Below are 23,771 nucleotides of genomic sequence, written 5' to 3'. Positions count from 1 at the left end.
GTTTCACGGAATTCATACTGAACTTTATAAATGATTAAAACAGCGTATCAATTGCGTATTTAACCTTCAACATAATTTAACAAAAAACCATTGTTTAAAGAAAATAAAATAGACAAACTAGCACAACAATTTTTTTTAAACTCGAAGTATCTATAATTCGAAATTATTAACAGATAGAGGTTTGAGATCGGCATTATTTCTTAAGCTTATTTTTAAACACATATATTCTTCTTCTTATAGATTATAAACTTGGTTTAATGTTCTTGATGTTTTATTTTCAAAGAATTTAATTCTATTTTTATAAACATTTTATTTTAGACTTATTAAGACTATGTTTTACATTTTGTATATATAAAGAAGTATTTAATTAAAAAGTCCTTCGGATAATTGTATTTTGTGGCATACTTTTAGAAACAATTACTTATGGTTTCAAAAACTCCAGCTAATACCTTTGATAGAAATATTAAGATTATTAATATATTTTGACATAAGGGTTATAGAAACCGAAGATCCTTACTACATTTTGAAATTACCAAGGACTTAAAAATTTTGAAAGGGGGTGAAAAAGTACCTGTCGTACAGGGCCAAAAGGGCCTATCAGTTGGCCGACGAGCCTATCCCAACAACTGATAAGGCGGCCGAAAGAGCGGGAGAGTTACGAGCGGACCGCTCTTCGGCAGAGCGAAACTCTCCACTGGGCTAAGAGAGCGCAGCAACGGGACTTCGTGTTGGCCAGGAACCAACGAGGACGCCTTCGGGCGCTGCCGCTGCCTTGGCTATGACGTAGTCGCTGCCGCAGCTACCGCCGCTGCCGCTGCCGCTGCCGCGACCACTGCCTCTGCCTCTGCCGACGGCGGCAGCGGACGCTTGCTGCTGATAAACAGTTTTCGTTTATCATCAGTTTGTCGATGGCACAGCGCGCAACTGGACGTACTTTCGCATCTTGCCACTGGCATCCAGCGCCCGACCCGCGTTTGCCACTACTGTTGCTGCCACTCCTGTGTTAGCCCCATCAGTATCAGTATACCAGTGTGCTTGTGCCGCGCTGGTGTCCCTGTGTGCGCGGCCGCTGCGGGTGTGTGCGTTTTGGCCAACTTTAAACGCTCTTATCAGCGCGCGTGTGAAGCATGAGCTTGGTGCAAACAAAGTTTTGGCGGCATTTTCAATTAATGGCGGTGCCAGCAAAGGCCATCGAAAATTGCACAAAGAGTAGCATAAAGGAAAACTGAAAGACCAGCGTTAAATGAACTTTTAAATAAATACGTAAGTAATTGAAACTTTAAAAGAGATAATTTAAAAGTGGCAATAACTAAAAATATGAAAATGTACATGTCTTAAAAAGAAAATAAAACATTTTAAAAGAACAACATGAAGCTAAACAAAAGAAAATCTTTAAAAAACACACAGAAAGCAACAACAGAAAGTTTAACGAAATATATTTTTAAAGCGATGGCTAGAAAATTCATACTGAGAATCAAGTGAATGACAGCTAACAAATTAAAAAACTAAAAATTTTATAAGTTTGCAAATTAGTACTTATGTATGTCCGTGTTTAATTAGGTGTAAACCAATTCACGGGTAATGTTTAATTTGGTGGAAAATAAAATAACGTATTAAGTAGTTGCCAAACTAGTAATAAAAAAGAATTAGTGAATAATCTATTAGGCTAATTAAATAAAAAATTGTAATGTGACAAAAGGGTAAATAAATAAATTCGTGGTGCGACTTCGCAAGTTTAATCAACAAAGATTTCAGAAATTCAATGATATTTAATTTATAAAAAAAATGTTTAAATTATACTATTGGGAATCTAAGGTTTTTTATAAAAAGTTTTTAACATATTTAAGGCTACGTTAATTGTCCAAATATGTGCTTAGATAAAACATCAAGTCAGCCTTTGTTCAGTAATCTGTTCTATCATTTATAATAAATACATAAATGTATAAGTTGAGCAAAATCAAACAAACATAAAGAGCAGACAATTTTTGACGAATTAGAATATGAAAAAGTAAATATTTTGCAATATAAACTTTGTGTTTTTTCATATTTGCGCCACAATGATTTGAGCTAATTAAACGAGCTTAAAATGGTTTTGCCGAATTTTACGATTTCGATGGCCTTTATGATATTGTTCTAATTTCGTCTAGCTGTGGATGGATTTAATTTGGCCGGGAACATTTCCATGCATATTTGATTGGCAGTCGCGGCGGCATAATTCATTCCACGAAATTTTTCCATTACTCACTCGGTTCACAAAATTGCACAAGCCAACATGGAAAAATTATGAAAAATGCGCTGCGACTTGAAAAGTCAAAAATTATGTAAATGCAAAACATTTTGTGTTGCCCTATGCATGTAAACAATTTTTTGCACCATTATGCGCCATCAAGTATGCAAAGATATGTTGTTCCAGAGCTCGCAGGTAGTCTGCCCCTCATCCAGTGCCATCCACCTGCCAGGATCAGAGTTAGGTGGGGAAAAAGGGGAGGGGCTGGGGGCTGGGGGATGGGCAGGTTGGACAGGTAGTCACTCACCTGAGTCGCAGGCTGCGGGCGGCTTTTGACATGCCAGCCAGCGTGTAGAACATCAGAATGTTTAGATTTATGTGAGCCAGTGACAGCTGCAGGCGGAGATCCAGATTTTCGAGCAGGCCGAGGCGCAAGGATGCGGCCCCTAAGCCGCTCCTGCTAATCCTTCAAACTGTGCAAATCACTTTTGGCAGTTCTCGGTTCCTTTGGCGCACAAGTTGAAAGTTTTCTGTGATGTAATCGCATTTGCTCCGGCTGTCTCTTTAATTAAATTTAAGAGACTGACAAAAAAATAAGCACAGCCGCCTGCCTACCGAGCGTGCAATATTTAACTTTCGAGTTTTGCATTCAATTCACGCACCAAAACTTGGCCAACACACACTCGCCCCCGAACACACACTCATACAAGATCCTAAACACTGTTTCTTGGCTCAATTTTACTCCGAGTTGGGCAAATCCCCGGCATGCTTTTAGTAGACAAAATATGCGCCTTTGGCGCTAAGTTTTTCTTGGCGACATTTGTTACTTTTATTTACGCACACGCAACGAGCACTGGGCGAAAAAGTATTGATATTTTCGGTTCATTTGGCAATAGGGGACCTTAACTTTGTTTTTATTGCACTGAAATGTAAACTCTTTAAGAGGTCGCTAAGAAAAATATTTACATATTAACATTCATTGACAAAAAGCATTAATGTTATTATAATTGCACAGGCAAATCATTTTCAAAATCTTGTTTTGTTTTTAAATGAGAAATAAAAATGTACATTCTGCATTCTTTCTTTACTACTAATACCCATTAAATAAGCAAGTCATAAATAAGAAAGTTTTGTTTAATAGCCGGAAAAAATGTAAATTTATATATTTATTTTTCAAGTCAACAATCACTACTCTCCTAAAACAAGCTAAACGTTTAACAAATAAATTAGACTTTTTGTAAATAATAATACCAAATGGTTAATGCTATAAAAAATCCATTGAATAACAGGCCAACAAAAAATAGTAAATAACATATAATCGATTGATATCAAATTTTATTTTTTGCGGTGCATTTGTTTTCCCCTGGCAAATAAGATTAACGTTTCCAGTGAAACCGTGGCTCAAAGTAGTGAGCCCCATAAAAAGCATGGAGCGGTCGGGACCTTAACCCATGCTATTACCCAAATATAAAGCACAGTCAACGAGGCACACACATGCCCGAGGTGTTTCATTCATCATCAAGTGGCAAAGTGGCACGTTCCGCTCTCCAGCACCGTCCTTATACCGCCAGACATCCGACTCCCTTAATGTGCAACTTTTCCTATATTATGCGAACAATGTTTGAAACTTTGGCTGGCTTTCGGGTCGCAGATCTAATGCACAGGCCCTTGGGCCCGGCCATCCTCCACTCACTCTGCATAATTTAGGGTTTAAAATTTTTTATTGCCTACATTTGGGCGTCGGCTGTGGCAATGAGCCGGGTTTTATGAGTCAGTCGGTGAGCTGCATTAATCCCCTGCAGCCATCAAATGGGCTCAGCGGCCAACGTGCTGCGGCATAAATTAAACAATTGCCATGTGTTTGACCAGCGGCGAATTACGCATACGCCGCGTGGTCCGCCCGAAAAATTCAAGAACAAAGCAGGACTTCCACTTCCTCGCTGGCAAAGTCGCCACGACTGCTTAGCCTAAGACTCGCTCCATCCAGCCTTAGAATTGCTTAATATTAAATTCGGCACTGACCCAGAAACTTTTAAGCAGCTTAAATGTTAATTAATTTCAAAATACAACAAAATTCGTGGAAGTTTTGCAAATGGAAATGGAACTGTCAACGTTTCTGGGGGTAGGTTGTGTACCTAAAAATGTACAAGATATATATTTATATATATATATATATATTCGCCGGCGCTCCATTTTAATGTGAAAGCCACTTCAACTTTGAGTCGGCTACGGCGAAATAAATTACAATCAAATGGCTGCGCCAGCCAGGGAAATGTGCGGCCGCAGCAGTAAAGTTTAATATTTCTGCCTTTAAAAGGTAGGAATTATTAAAAAATTGTGCAATAAAGGGGAAAGGACTGGCAGGACGAGAAGAACGAGCAGGTCGAGTTTGACGGGTGAAGCGAGACGAAGAGTAGACATTAACCTGATGCGAAACCGGCAGCAGCCGAAAAATGTTTGGTCGTAAACATATTAAAAGCTACTTTGCATAAACTTGGCCCGTCAAGGATTCGCCTTCTTATTTTGGAGACCCAGCTCCGCGAAGGGGACACATTGCCATTTGCGATTTATTGAAAAGGGAAAAGGAACGGTGGCAAACGGCAGAAACCCATAAAAGCCCCGGAAAGGGGAAAATCTGAGGAAAAGCGAGGAAAAGCGAACAAAAGCAGAGCCCAGAATTCTGACGGCCGCTTGACGACCTGACGACGAGTCCTTAGATAGAAAGGTGGAGTGGGTCGGGGATGGGGTCACCGCCATTCACTCTTTATTAGGATGGCCAGCTGACTGGCGAAAGGCTTCATTAAAAACACATTTTCAGCACCAATGTTTATGCCAGAGTCCAAAGTCCTTGATCGGCGAAATGCAGTGCCATCGATACAAATAAAAAGGCCAGCTGGAATTCAAATAGGAAAACTGCTAATATATTTTGCATTTGAAAGGCAGCTGTCAGCGAGGCAAGAGCAGAGCAAACTGAACTGACACTAGAATGCGAATTTGTATTCAAACCGACTATAAGTGGGGAAGACAATACTAAATTCCAGCGGGTATCGATAGAGGAAGAATTTTTTCAAGCTCAGATTGGAAACTACAAAGAAATTTCGGCTCTCTAAGAATTTAACTATTTCTATGGTCGACCTATTGAAAATAACATTAAACAATTCTTCAATACTTCAAAAAATTGAGCCAAGCTAAGAATTCTTTTCCTTACAACAATTATTTGATATTAATTGGATCTTATAACGATGATTTATTAAGACTGCACACAGAATTTTAGAATAAAGCTCGTTTTAAAAAAGATTTTGATTTATCCAATCGATTTCTATCTTCCTTTAATGTAAGGATACTCATTTTGCTATTTTGCGACTATGAACATGTAGCTTAGTTTTGCTTTGTTTTTAATATAACTTTATTTCAAGCAAAAATGATTACATTTCTGATCAGACAAAACACTTAAGCCAGATAAGAAGAGAACATACTTCAAAACTCTGCATACTAAATAATAAATATTCATCGAGCAGGGTCCAAAAACGTCCAACACCACTATGCCATAAAAGCGAGCTCTCCTCATTTTGGACAAGTCCGAGTCCCGCATTTTTAAATTGACTTTAAAGGAGGGCCCTTAAATGTATATAGTATACGTTTGTGTGCACTAGGAGCTTAGTTTATCAGAGCGGCAGCGGCGACTTATTTATATTTTGCCACGGCGTTTGCGTGTCAGCTGGTGTCAAAGCGGCTAAGCAAAATATTTACAATGCAACGGAGCGCGATAAAGCGGGTCGAAATAAAGCGGACGGGGCCGCCGAACTATGGATGCAAAGATAACGCCGCAGGGGCGCAGATACGTCTGTCTGTGAGTACATAATCAAGTTTCAATTTGGAAACAACTCCGAGGAGTGTCTGGAATTTTAAGCGTATCTCGAACCGATCCGAATTGGCCTAGGACCCGCGTGTGTGTGACAAAAAAGGAGAAATAGAAAAACAAAATACAACAATAAATAGGACTGGAATGAAAGCGAGATGGCAGCAAAGCCAGCGAAATGTACACAAAAGGCTGCATTTGACAGGGGGCAGTAGAACGCTGCCAGGACACGGAGGACATGGTGGAACCCATGGAATCCACACACACATCAAAGCACAGGCTACACGCATCGATGGTCCTGCTGCTGTTCCTGCAGCACATAGAGCTAGTCAACACACCGCAAAAAATTATATTTTTATTTAATTAAATTTACTTATATTTATTTTAGTTATATTATATTTCTCTAAATGATTTAAATATTTTCTCTGAAGTAAAATATGATGTACCTAAGTTCAATCTTTATAATAAGACAGAGGGCACACCTTAAATAAAGTGTATATACGTATGTGTTCAAAGAAAATAAAATAATTACAAACTCTAATAAAATTATGGCAAAAATAAGATAAAAACTTTAGATTGTTTTTTAATATTCTTTGCACGTTCCTGTTGGTAAATTAATAATTTACAAATTCATTCACCAATTGGAATTATTAAAAATCTATGAAAATGTTATTTTTAAAAAGTATGTATCTACATTTTTATTATCTCTACAATATAATCTTTGGTTAAACCGAAATATAGTATTTTGTTACTTTAATTTAAGTGTTTTTAAAATTTTTCCAATATATTTAAATACATATTTAAAAGTACACTTTTGAAGAAATGTTTTATATAGGACTTGAGCCATATTGGAAATTTCAATATAAATGATAGAGATACCCTACAAAAGATATAATTCTTTAAGATGTGAAACCACTCGCTTCTGATAAGAGTGGATTTGAGTTAATGACCTACTCAAGTGACATTTTTTCACGGTGCAATGGCCAGTTCATTATGCCACTGGAGCAGTTTAATGTCGCTTAAAGGGGCGCTGTTTTCGCGAAACAAAACCGCAAAATGTGCTGGACAGAGGGGCGTTGGGGCGGGGCAGGAGCGGATGCCTGGGGCGGTCGCAAGGGTTCTGGGCTGCGGACAATGGCCGCTCCACATTGCGACTGGTTCGGCGAGTTAGTGTGTGCGAGTGTTTGCATTATAAGCAATTTTCCATTTTTCGTTCCATTTTCCGACTCCGCTCCTTTAAGTTCTCGCTCGACGCTTTGTTACACGCTGACAGGCGGCGACTATGAAGGCGAAACGTAATGAAAATGGCAACAAACAAAATAATTGAAATTTGGTTTAGCACAGAGCAGCAGCCGCAGAAGCAGCACAGAGCCATGGCGAAAAAATGGGAAAAATTGGCCAAATGAGAAGGAATGCCAGAACAAAAGGAGCGGCGGCAGACGGAGATGGCCAAAAGCGAGCGACGGCTAAGACGGGTCTTTAAAACCCGCAAAACGGAAAGAACCGGGGAGGAAAAACCTCAAGCAATAAGCCAAGGCGGGTTTTCTCGGCCGGGTGGATAAATTGGGTTGGGGGGATTGGGGAAAAAGGCGAGCAATGAGCAGGATGACAATGTCCTCGTATTGTGTGCAGATTTGTCAGTTGATTTTGTTTTTCCTTTTTATTCGCTTTTTTATACTTCTTTTTTTTTGTGTGCCCGTTGCTGGAGAAACTTCCTCGGCCGTTGCAAATTAAATTTTCCAATTCGCAACGCCCATTCTTTTGCCTTATTTTCCTCGCCTTCTGGCTTTGACTGCGACTTTGGGCGTATTCAATTTTCTAATTTCGTATAAATTTCCAGGGAAAGTGGAATTATCGTAACCGCAAACAGCAAGACCTGAGCTTTGTCGAAATTAGAAAGGAGAAACCACCATCAAGAGTCTTAGGAAACTCTAAGTTGCACGTAGCATTACGAGAGCAAAATTCCCTACCAAAAAGATAAGTCCCCGCAGGGTTCCTCGACGAAAATTTGTCCAATTTCTTTTCGTTGAGGGCAAATATGATACAAATATTTTAACCAGGCCAAAATATTTATCTCGCTTCTAATGCGACTGAGTCCTTCTAAGGACGCTTCGTTTCCAGGCTTACACACTGGCGCACACAAATGCAAAATGACAAAATAAATTCACTTCACATCGTGCCCAATTTTCCGGCCAGCAACAAAATGGGAGCATGCCAAAGTGAAAGCTCTGCAAAACGAGATTCTGAAACGGATCTGCTGCGATTTGAACTTGCCCAACGTCTCAGCTTTCCCCGCTTTCCCCATCGCTTTTCCAACGCTTTTCCGCCACTGCCCCCTTACCCACTTCCACCTGCCCGCCAACACATTTGCATTCGTATTTTGAGCTGGAGCTTGTGTTTGTTAGCATTTCCCATGCATAATTTAAAGCGTTGCCTGCCTTTCGGAGTGGCCTTTAAGGGAAAATCCGCGGTTGACCCAAGCGCACGTCCCGCATCTTCGACTGCCGCAAAGCACGGCTAAAACCAGAGCAATTACTCGGGGATATATATACACCGTTTATTCGGCTAATTGCCGCCGTAACAGGTGCACGACCAGGGTCATTACAAATCCGAGTCTAATTGTTGCCAAAGGTAATTGCTTGTATCGATGCAGACATCTCATGTCCGCAGCTTGTCGGCTAATTCCAATTGGGCTGGAAAACGGGGTGGACCTGCCCGCCCATTATTTTCCCTCATCAATTCCTCATCTTTGAGCCCAGCAACACTGCAGTTAACATGCAGAAAGTGTTTTTCTTTCACCCCTTTTATCCCGTAATTTGGCACAAGTCTAAGGACCAAGCTGTTGACCTTGAGCTGTGTATGCGAGTGCCACGCCTATTGAAAGGCGCACGCCCTCAAAGCCACCGCCCATCATCATCATCATACATATACCGAATTTCTTGGCTTGCCATCAAACGCAGACTTTTTAATGGAAACGTGTTTGTTTTACCAAATGTAAAATGGCCAAAAAGAGAAAGAGCTCGTAAATTGCAATCCGCAAGGAGTGAGCCAGAGTGAGACGGCAGTAGCTTATGTCTGCCTGCAGCATATGTCAAAATTTAATGGCCGCCACACACACAGCGTACGTACACCCGTATATGGAAGGAGTAGGGTGGAGCCGTAAAATTAACAAAACTAGAAGCACAAATTACACCAACAGCATCCACTTTCGCTTGGCTCCGCATTGTTGTTGCTGGCACAGAGTTTGACGCTTTCCCATCCGCACACTATATATACACATAAATATGCACAACTTTCGCTTCGATGTTTTATGGTCAACAAAACTTTTCGCTTTTTTATGGCCTGCCACCAAAAATTATGGCTAATAAATAAAGCACAAAGTAGATCGACCACCGAAATACCCGTCTAAATGGGTGAGCACATATTTTATTATGAGAGTCAAACAGGGTGGTAATATTATATAAATTATGCTCAAAAAAATAAAAAACCAACATGGAATTAGGTGCAGGGCCATCGGAATGAAAATATTTATATGAAATATCTAAACAACTATGATTTTATATATTCGTAGGTATTATATTTTCTTTCTGTTTAAAGATATCCCATTTATATTTCAGGCCTTATAATGTATATACCTATTATAATACTTCTTTATAAGTGCAGGGATATTATAAAGTGGATTCCAAAATGTTAAATTGAGACAGAAAATAGTTTTCAAGAAATTGAAAACTCTATTTATCAAAAAGTATTGTTATAAAAAACGTATTTTAATCCAAAATTAATAATCAAATTATAATATATATTTATTCATAAGTGCAAGAATTAAATCAAAAGACATAACTTAAGATAGAAAATGTTATTAAGGGAATTGGCATATCTATATCAACAATTAAAGTAAGCCAAATCCTTTTCTTCAGCCTGATCTACCCCAAGATTAAAGCACCTACCCCTTGTCATTAAATCACAATTTATGACACCAAACTTGAGATCAGGTAAAGTTTTGTGCGACTTCAAAGGGAGTGCCATCGTCAACTGCAATGGCACAAGTTTGGCATTAATTGCGCCGCCAGGAAGGCAAAGACATTTGAGTTAATTATGCCTCGATTTCGTTGCGAGTAAACAAAGTAATTAAAAAGCAAACATGGCCTTGATGAAACCCTCACTCCTCCGCAGGGAGCAGATGGCAATTGTCGGAGATGCGAGGCGCCTTTGCCTAACTTATTTATGTTGGCAGACGGCAGCAAAGTCGGGGCACGCATTAATGTTAATTATTGAGGCAAGTGACAATTTGAGTGATTTCAGTTGGACAACAAAGCAAACGAGCTGCGAGCAGCAAAAACAATCAAGGACACAAACAGCGGTTGCCAGGGCATGCCAGCAAATCATTTTGACCAACACTTTTCGGCTTTGGCCAGGGTTGGGGGAAGTGTCCTGTCATTTGTTATCTGTTCACTTTGACATATAGCTACAACCAAAAGCATTTTCCCCGCACTCTAGCGCAGTGTTTCACGTTTTTATACTCTGCCAAAGGGTATTCTGAAATTGGCAGGGAGGTGATAATCCAATGGGCATACATCCAAACAAGTGGATTTTCTTAAGGAAATTTCACTTTCCTACACAAGTATTAACAAATAAATATTAATATGTGGGATATGTAAATAACCACGGTTTTGAAATCACTTTCAAAATGTCACGTTAAATGCCTAAAAGTATGCAATAACATTTTCGTTTAAAAAATATTGTTGCATACTTTTAGACACCGAGAATAATAAGAAGGGATTTGATTGAAAACCCGCATATTTAATCGAACTTAAAGTGTTCTGGGTCTATAACTGTCAAGAATAAGAGCGATTATTAACTTTTATTCAAAAGTACACGTAAAATCCATATTTTTCGTGGAAAATGTAACCGGAAAGTGTGCAAAAATGTTCGGTTCGTGCAGGTTTATCTCATTTTTGCAATTTTTTTACTCTCTTTTATTGTATTGCGACAACGTGGCCGCAGCGTTTTCACGCGCAGACACATTGCCAATTACGCCCGCTCACAGCCCACATAATCCCCCCACCACACCCTCCGCACTGACGCACTCCCATATGCAGGATAGATAGATGGCAGGGGAAGAGCGGGAAAAGCGAGAATGAATCGTGAGAAATGTCAACACTGTGACATGGCAAAGTGGAAATGGTAATTGCGTGTTAATTGCTTTACGCGTTCCAAGTGCTTTCACCATTCGCACGGGCCTCGCTTTTCGCGCCCGCCACTAACCTTAGCCCACCTGCCCTGAAAAGCCCGCTTTTCCCCCTCTTCCAACACATGTTGGCAGTAGCCAGGCAACGCAACTAATCAATCTACCACTGCACTGCGCCCATGCACGAGATTCATCAATTTCCAGATGCATCCAGCATCGTTGCCTGCAATCGCAAACTGCGTTTGTCGGCATGCTTGGATCACGTTGCGTATGGGCAATGTGTGTGCGCCCATCAAAAGCAATTGATTTTCTAGCCATGGGGTGGTCGAGGAGTAGGAAAATCAGAGGCGTAACCGGTACTTTAATATTCAATCAATGCCGGGAATTCAAGTTGCGTTATGAACATTACTCAGAGACGTGTGAGCGCAGAACTTTTGCGAGTGCTTGCCATTTTTTCTGAATGCTTCGTTAGGGTAGCCAATAATTTAATCAAGAAATTCCAGGAATGTTTCATAAGCATATGTGCGGATAACTGCTGGGAAATTCCTAATGTAAATATAAACATGTTGTGGCTGGCTTTACTACGCAGTAAATGCTGTGCAGCAAAAACAAATATGCATTTTATGCGTTCATTTATTCAACGAAGTAACAAGTTTAAACTAGTCAAATTCACTTTGAATCCGTTTATTAGCAATATATTTTTTGACTACCTGATTTTTTATTTATTATTATTATTTTGTTAAGCAATTTGTATTTTTATCAATATCTTTCCAAATGAAAAGCAAGTTTACTCTGTATTTATTACAACATATGTTGATATCTATTTGGTGTAAAAACATTTATTGTTATTTACCTGCTTAGGCAACTCTTACCAACTCAGTCAACTAAATTTCCTCGGCATTAACAATGGAAAAATCATTCACGCATAAATTAATTAAGTACAACTGAGATTAGCCAGGAGCCATTTGGCTATTGACTTGTCCGCTTACCTGAACCCAGTGGCCCTTTCCCCGGAACACCTGAGGATATCATGGGGCGTCACATGTTGACATGTGTTGAACCCGTGCTCCCCTAAGAACGTTATGACTGTCAACATGTTTATTATTCACCTGTGCATGAACACAGGGGCCAAGTTATTAAAACTTTGCCACATTACCGGAGAGTGAAATGCCGATGGAGGAGCAGCAGCAGCCCAGGACGAACAATTGGCAAACACATTTTGGTAGCAGGAAAAAATGTAATAAAAGTTCACAAAATGCGACGTGTTTGCTTAAGTATTTTCCAGTCGGCGGATGGGGAACATCTAACTCTTACCTCTGGCCGTGCTGATTGTGATAAATGCGACAAAGACATGTGTAAAATATGCTTCATGTGCGTTATTATTGCGTTTTATGGTCCTTGGGGAGGTGGAAAGACCCGGAAAAGCACACCTGCTTGTCCCGTGACAAACGCATTCCACGATGTCGCTGCTGACTTGTCGAAATGTTTGCCAAGTGTTTGGTTATTTTTTTGCCTGCAAAGATATTTCACGAATGACAGGAATTCGCCTTTAATTATAAGTACTTCCACTCCATAAGTATTTCCACTTGAGTGGCGACCTCACATGGATCACTGCCGCGGTCCCCGGGGTGGGAAGTGAGCATTCGAGGGTCGGAAGGGCTGGCAAAAGTCATCTATCCCCACGGTCGCATAACCCATAACTGGGAGCAAACATCAGCGGGCAGAGCACACAGGGCCATAATCAAAGGAAGCCTCAAAAAAGTAAAAATAAAAAGTACAGGGAAATAAACAGAACGGATTCCCTAGAGTGGGGCCCACCGAAATTGGAGAGGAGTAGAGTTTCACAACTCGAATTGTTTACGCAAAATACGCGCACTCGTTATGCAGACAACTCACAGATTTGAATATATATATTTTTATATACGTACAAACACATAAGCCAAAGAAGACATAAAGCATGTTTGCCTGGCATAAACGCAGAAGTTAAACCAAAAAAAAAAGCAGAGACACACAGGGAGATGAAAAGGACGATGAGCCAAACATTTTAATAATAGCAGAAAAGGCTGAATGCCCAAAAAACTGAACCACGTTCATCCGACTCCCCCTTTTCAAAGGGGTCGGCTTGTTTATGATGGAAGCCCCAAGTCAATCCGCCCCTTTACATTTCCCATCCACTTCCCTTAAAACCCTTTTTCTGTGTGTGATTCAAAAATGGTTTGTAGTCCGTCTTTTGAAAGATTTCCCGCTTCGCAAAGGGCTTTAGACCAGCTGCAATAAAACTGAGAGACCATTGGAATTCTCACAGACCTACTTAAGGCCTACCTGCCTGTCAGGGCTTTAAAGCAGCAATAAGCTGAATCTATAAGGATTTTACTGAAAATATATTGGTAGTAAGTATCTGCCTTCATAAAAAAGTAGAAAAGCTGTCTTGGCTTGATGAAATATGCCAGTTGAGTAATTTTAGCAATTTAAAAGCCAAATAGAATTCGTCAAGGGATTATATACATACTTATAAACTAAACTGATATGTAGCTTTTAAGAAAAATATATTAAAAAGAAAACCATTTAAAAACCAATGTACTCCTATAAAGTACAAGCAATGGCAGGCTGCTAATTTCTTTCGTGTAATATTCAAACCTTTATGCCATATGTCATGTTATGTTTGCACGTTACCTGGAGAAATACCTGGAAAAGCTTTGACTGCGTTCTGTATGCACATTTTCCGCTCCCTTTTCGAGCATAATCAATTAAGCAAAGTGCACTCGACTGCGTGGGGAAAAGGCAGCTGGCGGAGAAATGCAAATAAATGTGGAAGGAATTTGGCAAAAGGCATACGCGGCGTATACGCAATGTGAGAGCCACTCTACTCTTTTTTTACTCGCTTGCCTCGTTATACCCGTTACTCGTAGAGTAAAAGGGTATACTAGATTCGTCGGAAAGTATGTAACAGGCAGAAGGAAGCGTTTCCGACCCCATAAAGGATATATATTCTTGATCAGGATCACTAGCCGAGTCGATCTAGCCATGTCCGTCTGTCCGTCTGTCCGTCTGTCCGTCTGTCCGTCTGTCTGTCCGTCCGGATGAACGCTGAGATCTTGGAAACTATAAGAGCTAGGCTATTGAGATTAGGCGTGCAGATTCCTGAGCTTCTTACGCAGCGCAAGTTTGTTTCAGCAGAGTGCCACGCCCACTCTAACGCCCACAAACCGCCCAAAACTAAGGCTCCTACAGTTTTCATGCTAGAATAAAAATTTTAACTAAAATGTATTGTCCTCATCAATACCTATCGATTGACCCAAAAAAAAGTTTGCCACGCCCACTTGAACGCCCACAAACCGCCCACAAACTTCAAAAAATCGGAAATATGAAAGCAGATATCTCGGAAAATATCAAAGATAGAGAAATGGGATTTCAGATTTAGATTCCGTAGGCTTGAGCGCAGCGCAAGTTTGTCACGCGAATATGCCACGCCCACTCTAACGCCCACAAACCGCCCAAGCCTGTGGCGCCCACAATATTCATGCTAGATAAAAAATTTTAACTGAAATGTATTGGTCTTGTCAATACCTATCGATTGATCCAAAAAAAACTTTGCCACGCCCACTCTAACGCCCACAACGCTTAAATCTGTCTACCGCCGGTAGGTGGCGCATTTCAACCTCGCTTTGCTGCATATCTCCATTTTCCTTTGGTCCTTTTAGCTGAGTAACGGGTATCTGATAGTCGAGGTACTCGACTATAGCGTTCTTCCTTGTTTTTCATTTGAATTCTGCTCGCATTTTTTGTTCGCAGCACTTAAGGCTGCCATTTCATAAAATAAACCATTAAAAGGAAACAAGCTGAAGTGGGCGAAAGCCCCATTAATTGCATTTTAATTAATTTCTGTTCCCCTGCACTCCCTCGAATGCTGCATATGTAATTACTGCTGCTGGAGCGTTAATTGCTCCGACCAGGTAAGCTGCAAGCTGCGGCTCTTAATGCACACCGTCTGCACTTAGCTTGAGTATATAGTCCGCACACACATGCCAAATGTATGACAGCTCTGTAGGTAGATCCATTTGGAGCTAAATTAAAGTCAACTTCTGGTATTTGCCATTTAACTCGCCACTGTCCAAACACAATGGAGTCCATTTGGCTTCGGTCTTGCACTTGGACTTAGACTGCCGGTCAAGGTCTCGACATTTGGCATTCATTACCGCCTGCCAGTGCCTGGTCTTCCGTTCCTCCGTTCCGTTGCATAATAATGCGATTAAAACTGTCAAGTCAAGTGCTCGAGCAACAGTTGCAGTTTCCCGGCCAGAAAAAACAATAACCAGGTGAACCAGGGCCAGAAACAGAGCCAAAAGTAATGCCGTGGCTATTGGAAGGCCCAACAGAACTGAACCAGAGCCGTAAAGCCCTCCCAAGCCTAGACTACTACTATGCTCTCCAGCAGTCCATGCCCCTTGGCCACGTCGAGCAAATAAACAAACAATTAAAAATAAAAGCGCCACAGCAGATAGTACTGCGGATGCGGAACTCGCCACCAGGCTCACAACGAAACTGGGATGTGCTAGCAAAAAGGAAGTTTTGTTTAAGTTTCAGGAAGGCGAAACTGTGTGCTTATACAATTCCGAGCTCAAAACTTAGTTAGTTTAAATAAATAAGTATCTTATTATACAATAATTCCAAAGTTTATCGTGATCGCGACGCTATAATTCCCAACCGATTTTATCGTTCAATGGTTCTTTGGTAGCTCCTAGGTTCGAATAAACTCGGGTCTTGACCTGATGTTTTAAGCCTAAGCCATTTATTTCTGAAATGCTTTAAAAAACGCTACATTTTTAGAAGTTGTCTTAAATTTTAGATATTTTAAAAACTATTCTTAATTGCAAAAGACTTTTTTATCTAGAAAATGTTTAAAGTAATGAAAGTATTGGATTTGCCAATAATTGTTTTAAAGAGAGTTTATGAGTCTTCCAGTTACAATGGCTTTTTTGCATAGAAATATTTTTAATATTCATTGCTACTCAATTAAATATCCAAAAAATGTTATAAAAATGTTAATCAAGTTAAAAAATACTATCATAATATTTATATACATTTTATATTGCCTCCTAACTTGACGAAGAATAATCTTGATAACTCCTGTAATCTATCAGTGACATATCCGCCTTATTATTTTATTAACGATATTCGTAACCCCACAAAATACCTGTGATACGCCTTCAAAGGGAAGCAGCTAGTGAGAATACCTATCGCATAAGTGTTGTGTCTGTTCTTCCCTACTTTCGCTTTGTGAGGGTTTTCCTCCCTAGTTTTCCTCACTTTTTCATAGCTTGCCAGGTAAACAGAGAAGTGGCAGCAAGCTATACACACACAGGTGAATGTGTTGAGCCAGCGACTTAAAGTGCGTAAATGAGTAAAACACACACACAGGCGCAGGGGGCGCAAAGGTGGGTGGCGGGAACAACAACATAGTGTGCCCCTTATTATGCGTATACTTAACATTTATTTCTGCCAGACAGACTGCCAGTGTGTGCGTGAGTGTGAGAGGACCTGCTCCACACACACATAGGACCAAATCACTGAGAAAGAAACACAGATAGGCACACACACACACAAACGGGGCAGAGCATAAATCTCATCGTGCATTCATCAATGTCAAGCCGCAAGTTTGCTTTTCATTTGTTATGGCTTTGCCGCTTGTTGGTGTGTGTGCAAACGCGCAGCTGTGTGCGTTTATATCCGTGTGTGCGTTGGTTGTATTGTTTAGCACATAAAATGCCAGTGCCTGCATAGAAATTTTTACGAGAGTGGTTCAATAAACTTGGCTACGAAATAAAATAGCAACAGGAAAAGTGTAGATAATCAAAAGCTTGAAACTGAGATATATTTGACTGCCAATGGGAAGTAATTGCATGACAAAAGAGCAATTGAAAACACAACAATTAAATTAAGTTTTGCAAGCAAAAGGACCTGGGTCAAGTGGATTGGCTTTATAGATATGCCAATATAATCGAGCAGCCCTCGTTCATGGGCTTACGTTTGAGGACGTTCATTGTTCTGCCCTCTTCCTCCTGGCCATTCGCATTTGGGCCAGCTTATACTTATTCTCACATCATGCTGCCATTTGCTGGCCAACACACACGCCTTGAACTTCGGCTGGGAACTAGGTAAGGTGGAGGCTGGCTTGTGTCGGGTCTAGTGTTCAAGCAATTGATTTGCATATGCTCACTCCCCGAATCCCCGAGTTCTCTGGATCGAAGCGCACAAACAACAAGTGCTACAGAAATGGCTGCCTCTTAAAACTTCATGGCATTGGCAGTTAAAACGACAATTGCCGAGCGCAACTGTTCATAAACATTGAGTGCAGCTTGGCAACTGCAACTACAGCATCAGCAAACAATGACAAGGCCATCCGAGGGGTGGTAAGTGGGTGGTGCGGCCGGTGTGGGCGGCCCTGGCTGCACAAGTCGATTTTATTTAATTGCGCACAGCCACAAAATGCACTCCGCCTTTGGAACGCCCCGAAGTCCCACCACCCACCACCCACCACCCATCAACCTCACCTCACCCCACATTGTGCACCCAATATTCTGGTTTTACGAGCGTCGGGCGCCAGATTCAAAGCAGCCCAGCTATCGCCTCCGTCGACATGAGCGCACACACATTATGGAGCTCAACAGCAGAGATCTCCCACCGGACCTACACCGGAAAAAAATGATCAAGAAAGAGCCACTCTTGTTACAATAACTATACACTATTGAGTATAGATCCTAAGTATTCTATTTAAGTTAAGTTTTTTTTAAATATACCACAAAACCAAATTCATGACTCTTTAATAAAGAAATGAAAACGTAAAGTAAAGATTTTTATAATATTTATTCTATTAAAACAACCAATATTAAATCTTGACCTTCCATTTTTTTTTTGGGTGTAAACTAGAAAAGAGTAGATTACAGAGATTGATTACCAATATATACTTCAACAAGGCTCCAAATGGAAATTGAAATCGTATTGGGGCCCTAAAAATGGTGGAAAGGTTTCTAACATGTTTACTTTGGCACATCCCAATGAAAAGCTTTTGTAAGAATATGTAACATTTCTGAAAAGTAAACAAATATTTTTTTCAATACTCACCACTTTAAAATGAGTTTTGAAATGTTTTTAACAAATTAAATTAAATTAAATTAAATTAATAACAAAATAATACAAAAACAAGGAAGAACGCTATAGTCGAGTACCTCGACTATCAGATACCCGTTACTCAGCTAAAAGGACCAAAGGAAAATGGAGATATGCAGCAAAGCGAGGTTGAAATGCGCCACCTACCGGCGGTAGACAGATTTAAGCGTTGTGGGCGTTAGAGTGGGCGTGGCAAAGTTTTTTTTGGATCAATCGATAGGTATTGACAAGACCAATACATTTCAGTTAAAATTTTTTATCTAGCATGAATATTGTGGGCGCCACAGGCTTGGGCGGTTTGTGGGCGTTAGAGTGGGCGTGGCATATTCGCGTGACAAACTTGCGCTGCGCTCAAGCCTACGGAATCTAAATCTGAAATCCCATTTCTCTATCTTTGATATTTTCCGAGATATCTGCTTTCATATTTCCGATTTTTTGAAGTTTGTGGGCGGTTTGTGGGCGTTCAAGTGGGCGTGGCAAACTTTTTTTTGGGTCAATCGATAGGTATTGATGAGGACAATACATTTTAGTTAAAATTTTTATTCTAGCATGAAAACTGTAGGAGCCTTAGTTTTGGGCGGTTTGTGGGCGTTAGAGTGGGCGTGGCACTCTGCTGAAACAAACTTGCGCTGCGTAAGAAGCTCAGGAATCTGCACGCCTAATCTCAATAGCCTAGCTCTTATAGTTTCCAAGATCTCAGCGTTCATCCGGACGGACAGACAGACGGACAGACGGACAGACGGACAGACGGACAGACGGACATGGCTAGATCGACTCGGCTAGTGATCCTGATCAAGAATATATATCCTTTATGGGGTCGGAAACGCTTCCTTCTGCCTGTTACATACTTTCCGACGAATCTAGTATACCCTTTTACTCTACGAGTAACGGGTATAATTAATATTTATATTCATTTCTAAGGTAGAAGGATCCTAAAAATGACTGCAATCGTTATGAAATATTATTTTTTTCTTTTATTATAGCTTTTCAAAAGTATTGGCAAGCTTGGCATGCTCTATGAAATCTTTTTTTCTGTGCACCCTTGGTAACCGAAATCAGTTGACAATGTCTGGAAAGGAGCCAAAAACAGGGCAGTTTTGCAGGACCTCGATTTTCGCTGGTTAGGATTGGCAATCACCGAACTGGGGACTCGGACTTGGCCACTCTGCTAAAACGATTGTAGCAGCCCTGTCCTGCGGCTAGATGTCTGTACTTAAAGTTGACTTTAAGAGGTGCCGAGCAGGTGGTGTTTGACTCTGGACTCTCATTTTCAAGCACATGCAAATGAGTCGTGTGGTCAATGTCGATGCCCGATTTGGCCTGCGGCATGTGATGGCTTCGCACCCCCGAGATCGTCAATTCAATTGAAATGTTTCGCAGCCAACAAGCTTCAAAACAGCCGGAAGCGCAACTCACTCGAGTCATTTTCTGGGGCTACCTACCCGAAACAAAGAAAAACCAAAGTGGCAGCAGGAAAAACCTGAAGTCCCGGGCGAAAGTATAACAAGCAAGACAGCAAATCATTTGTAAACACTTGAGCACGAGGAGCGGAGCGGAGAAGCCAAAACACAAATCAAAAGATAAACGGTCTGCCGGGGAGGCAAAGATGAAAAATTGAATTGGCCTGGCGGGACATTGGCCGAGGGACCAGGACACGGTATCGTATCCCCGGACTCGGGACAGCATGTTGCGTAAATAAAGTGCGAATTTCCAAAAGCTGTGCAGACAAATGAGCGACCACTCAAGATGACAAGTGACCGTCCATGATCGAGGGCGGCGGGAAAAGCGATGAAACGGGAAGCTGGGAAAGCTGGGAAAACTGGGAAAACAAGGGCCGTGAGCAGCTGCCCAGCGCCATCTGTTAGCGTCAAACATATGAGGGAAGTGAAAGTGGAACGATGCCTCGGGGGCTATGCCAATGAAGCTCTGTCGTTGGGATGGACCGAAAAGAAAAAAGTCTTTGCAATATAAAACACAGCGCCGGGAGAACGAAACGAAATTCCCCAATAGCAAATTGAAAAAAATTCCTCAGAAGCGGAGCAAAAAGTTTGCCATATTCGGGGGCGAAACTTTGGGCTCTGCTTTAAATGTCGATAAAAGTTTCCTGGACGCTATGGTAATAATATTTTCCCCAACCCCCTTCCAATCCCATCCAGAGTAAAAAGTCCTGCGGGCTGCTCTTCCTCGCTTAATCTGTTGGATTGCTATTTTCAATAACGATTATTAGCCGCATCCAGCGGATACGCGGAATCTCCCTCGGGTTCTTCTGTTGCTCACTGTTTATTGAAATATTCAACATATTTAGCCTGGCCTTGGTGGCGCAGAAAACTTAATTAAATATATTAAAAGCTGATTAATAACAAAATGAAAATCAAACATCAGAATGCCGGGGGTGGAGCATTTCCTCATTAATATTAACAACTTAATTAAAGCCAGCGCCACCCCAATTTTCCGCCCACCGAGTTGTCCACCGTCTGGGCCGATTATATTTGCAATTATGCAAAGTAGCTGCTAGTTGGATATTGTGGCCGTTGTATTTGTGGGCGGATCGGGGCGGTGCGCGGGCTGTCAATGCGTGCGCAAAGTTTAATATTAATAAATTTTTAATCAAAGCCCTCGCCGGGGCGTCAACCTGTGTGAAGTGGTTGCGGTGCTGCCGACGGCTCTTTAAGGGGTCAGTGGGTGCGATGGAGGTTACCGCGGTGGCCAGGTGTCTGACAGACCGCCTGCGGTGCAGGTGGCTCAAAGGAGGAAGCACGGACTGTCCGTCAGTACAGCGGTCAAGCCAATTAAGACAGCTTCTTTTACAGAAACTCATGCATTAAATGGATTTACAGGACTTAAAGAAGAGCCAGAGGGAGGCCGGAAAAAATACGATACATTTAATGTGCGTGCTGTAAATTGCAATGACTATGGCTTAAGCTAAGTTCAGATACAAAATATTGTCCACATATTGTCAAGTAAAGTCCTAATTTGTTTCATCTTGTGCTTTATGATTACTTATTTAGCTAAAATAACTCGCTTTTTCATATCACTTTCGAAATCGTTTTATTTAAATACGATTCCCAAGCACATTTAATTGGTTTTGTTTTTCAAAAAATCATAATTCAATTTATACCTAACTTAGGTTTTGTATAATAGTTTCGTTACCAATCTGGGATCTAAGAAAGTCGGATTTAATAAAGGCGATATCTTATAAAATCCGACGTCTTTATATTACACATCTTTAATAATTAAAAAAAAAATCGTTATAGTTCTTTTGTAAAATTTCCCATATCCTTAAAGTCACAGCAAATATGTATCAATATACAAGCAGAAACTCCTGCTGACTTTGCCTGTATTAAAAACAGATTCAACACCACTTTTCACCCCTTCAAAATCAAAGGCCCCGCCATTTGTTACACGTTTATTTGCATGAGAAAGAAATCACGTCGCACACGTGGCCGACACACAAATCTCTGAGCCGCTGCTACCTTTATACATACATAACCATCTTGGCACTGGCACACATATTCATACATCTTTTTTATTTTCGTAAATTGTGCGCAAAAGCGTAAAATCATCTTTATAGGGGAGGTGTCTGCCTTGGGTTTGGGCCTTCTTGTCTGCTGGCCATCTTCAGAAGAGGGCTCACGTTGCTGAAACGGCGTATCCTTTGAAGGAGTATCATCTCCGTGCAGAGGCGAATGTGCAAAATAATTATGGGAGGGGTTTTCCGCCTAACAAATTGTAGTCGCTCCAGATTCGGGAATATATTTTGTCATATTTTCAAATAAGCAAGTATTTTAATTCCTTAAATTTATATTAACAAACTTGGTAAATCATAAAAATAGGATATAATAAAAATAATATTTTACAAAATGTATAGGGGGGTGCCAAAAATCACTAGGATTAAAAAAAATTGTAATGCCATTTTAGGTGTCTAAAAGTATGCAGTGATTCGTCCTACGAATATATTGTTGCACACTTTTAGACACCAACATATTAAATTGGAAAGTAATTTCAATAACCTTGCTATTTTGTTCACCCACAATTATAAGACAGTATAAACAACAAAGTATGGTTTATACCCGAAAACACATTTATTTTGTGCCTTAGCCCAGAAAACCCCTCTTAGCGACCCTGTCTTTTGTTGTGCCGGGACTAATTGATCGAGGAGTGTGGAAAGTGGCCGGCACACCCCTCAAAGTTGCCGCCTGCAAGCTGAATCATGCATAATGCAAAAAAGCGGAGAGCACAGATGCAGCTGCAGCATTACCTGCATATCGCAAAGGGAAAGTGCCGGTGACAACGGGGAAAAAGGGGTAGAACAGAAAGCATGTCAAGTTGTGGCACATTTAAAATTTATGCCAGACTTTCTCACACTCCGTCGTCGCTGGTAAAAGGAATGGGCCTGGCTACTGGCACACGCACAAGGCTCATAAATTTTTATTGTGTGGCAAAGATGGCCCACCAACACCGACCGACTCCCATTCCTCAGTTGGCTAACCAAAGTAAACAAAAATCCGTAGCACAGTTTTGGGCGCGCAGAAGGGAAACGAAGTCCTTTGGACAGGATATATCGTGGAGCGGGCAATACACAAAGTAATGAAGCAAAGTGCCTTCGCACGCCATTCAGCGCAAAATCAACTGGTCGAGCAACGGAGTGCACTTGCTGGGGTTCAGTTTTTCCTGTTGGCCGGGACCCGGCGGCAAATAAATTCATTTCACTGTCTGGAAAACGTCGAGCATCGCATCGGGACTGACGTATGGACGTGGACGGATGCCTTGGCCTAGACATGGTGCAGGAAGTGTTATTTAAATGCAGGATATTGTATGAGGAAATTTATTATCGTGCCGCCGTCCTGACATTAAGGAAAATATTGAGATATATACGGGCGTGAGCTGCCAGACAACGATGCTCAAAAGTAATTAAAAGCCAACAATTCCGGGCCATATATTTTATTACGGGCTGAGGCGTTGTTGTTTAAAATTCCCTTAATTCATTCAGGACCCCAAAAGCAACTTAAATTCCCGCTGAAATACACAGTTTAAATATTTGATGGTCTTGTGGTAGCATGCATCACGACTTCTGGTTGTATCGAAATATTTAATCGAATTACAATTCTATTTGATGCTCGACATGGCCAACATTTGTTTTAGTATTTATTTGTTCTTTTGGCTACATATTTATATTTTCACTGACCAAAGCTTTAAGCCAACCAAAAAAAAGAGCAGCTCTTTTATCCGTTCGATTTCATTGATAGGCAATGGAAATGGAAATTTATCCTTAAATTGTTGGGCTTTTTTCACTATCATACAAAGGATAAGCTTGAAATAGTTAGGAGTTC

At 40.8% G+C, this 23,771-nt stretch overlaps 1 protein-coding gene across 1 annotated transcript in view; it reads left to right on the top strand.

Moving 5' to 3' along the window:
* Positions 1-917: 917 nt before the first annotated feature.
* Positions 918-23,771, top strand: part of LOC119551111 (5-hydroxytryptamine receptor 2A) — a 64,517-nt gene continuing 41,663 nt past the window's right edge. The window contains exon 1 of the mRNA XM_037860291.1: positions 918-1,263. The gene's annotated coding sequence lies outside the window, so the exon portion shown is untranslated. The remainder of the gene's footprint in view (positions 1,264-23,771) is intronic.

Source organism: Drosophila subpulchrella, chromosome 2R, assembly GCF_014743375.2.
Source record: "Drosophila subpulchrella strain 33 F10 #4 breed RU33 chromosome 2R, RU_Dsub_v1.1 Primary Assembly, whole genome shotgun sequence".
NCBI classification, from domain to species: Eukaryota; Metazoa; Arthropoda; class Insecta; order Diptera; family Drosophilidae; genus Drosophila; species Drosophila subpulchrella.
The sequence above is the reverse complement of the archived record's forward strand: the minus strand, read 5'-3'. Positions and strand labels throughout refer to the sequence as shown.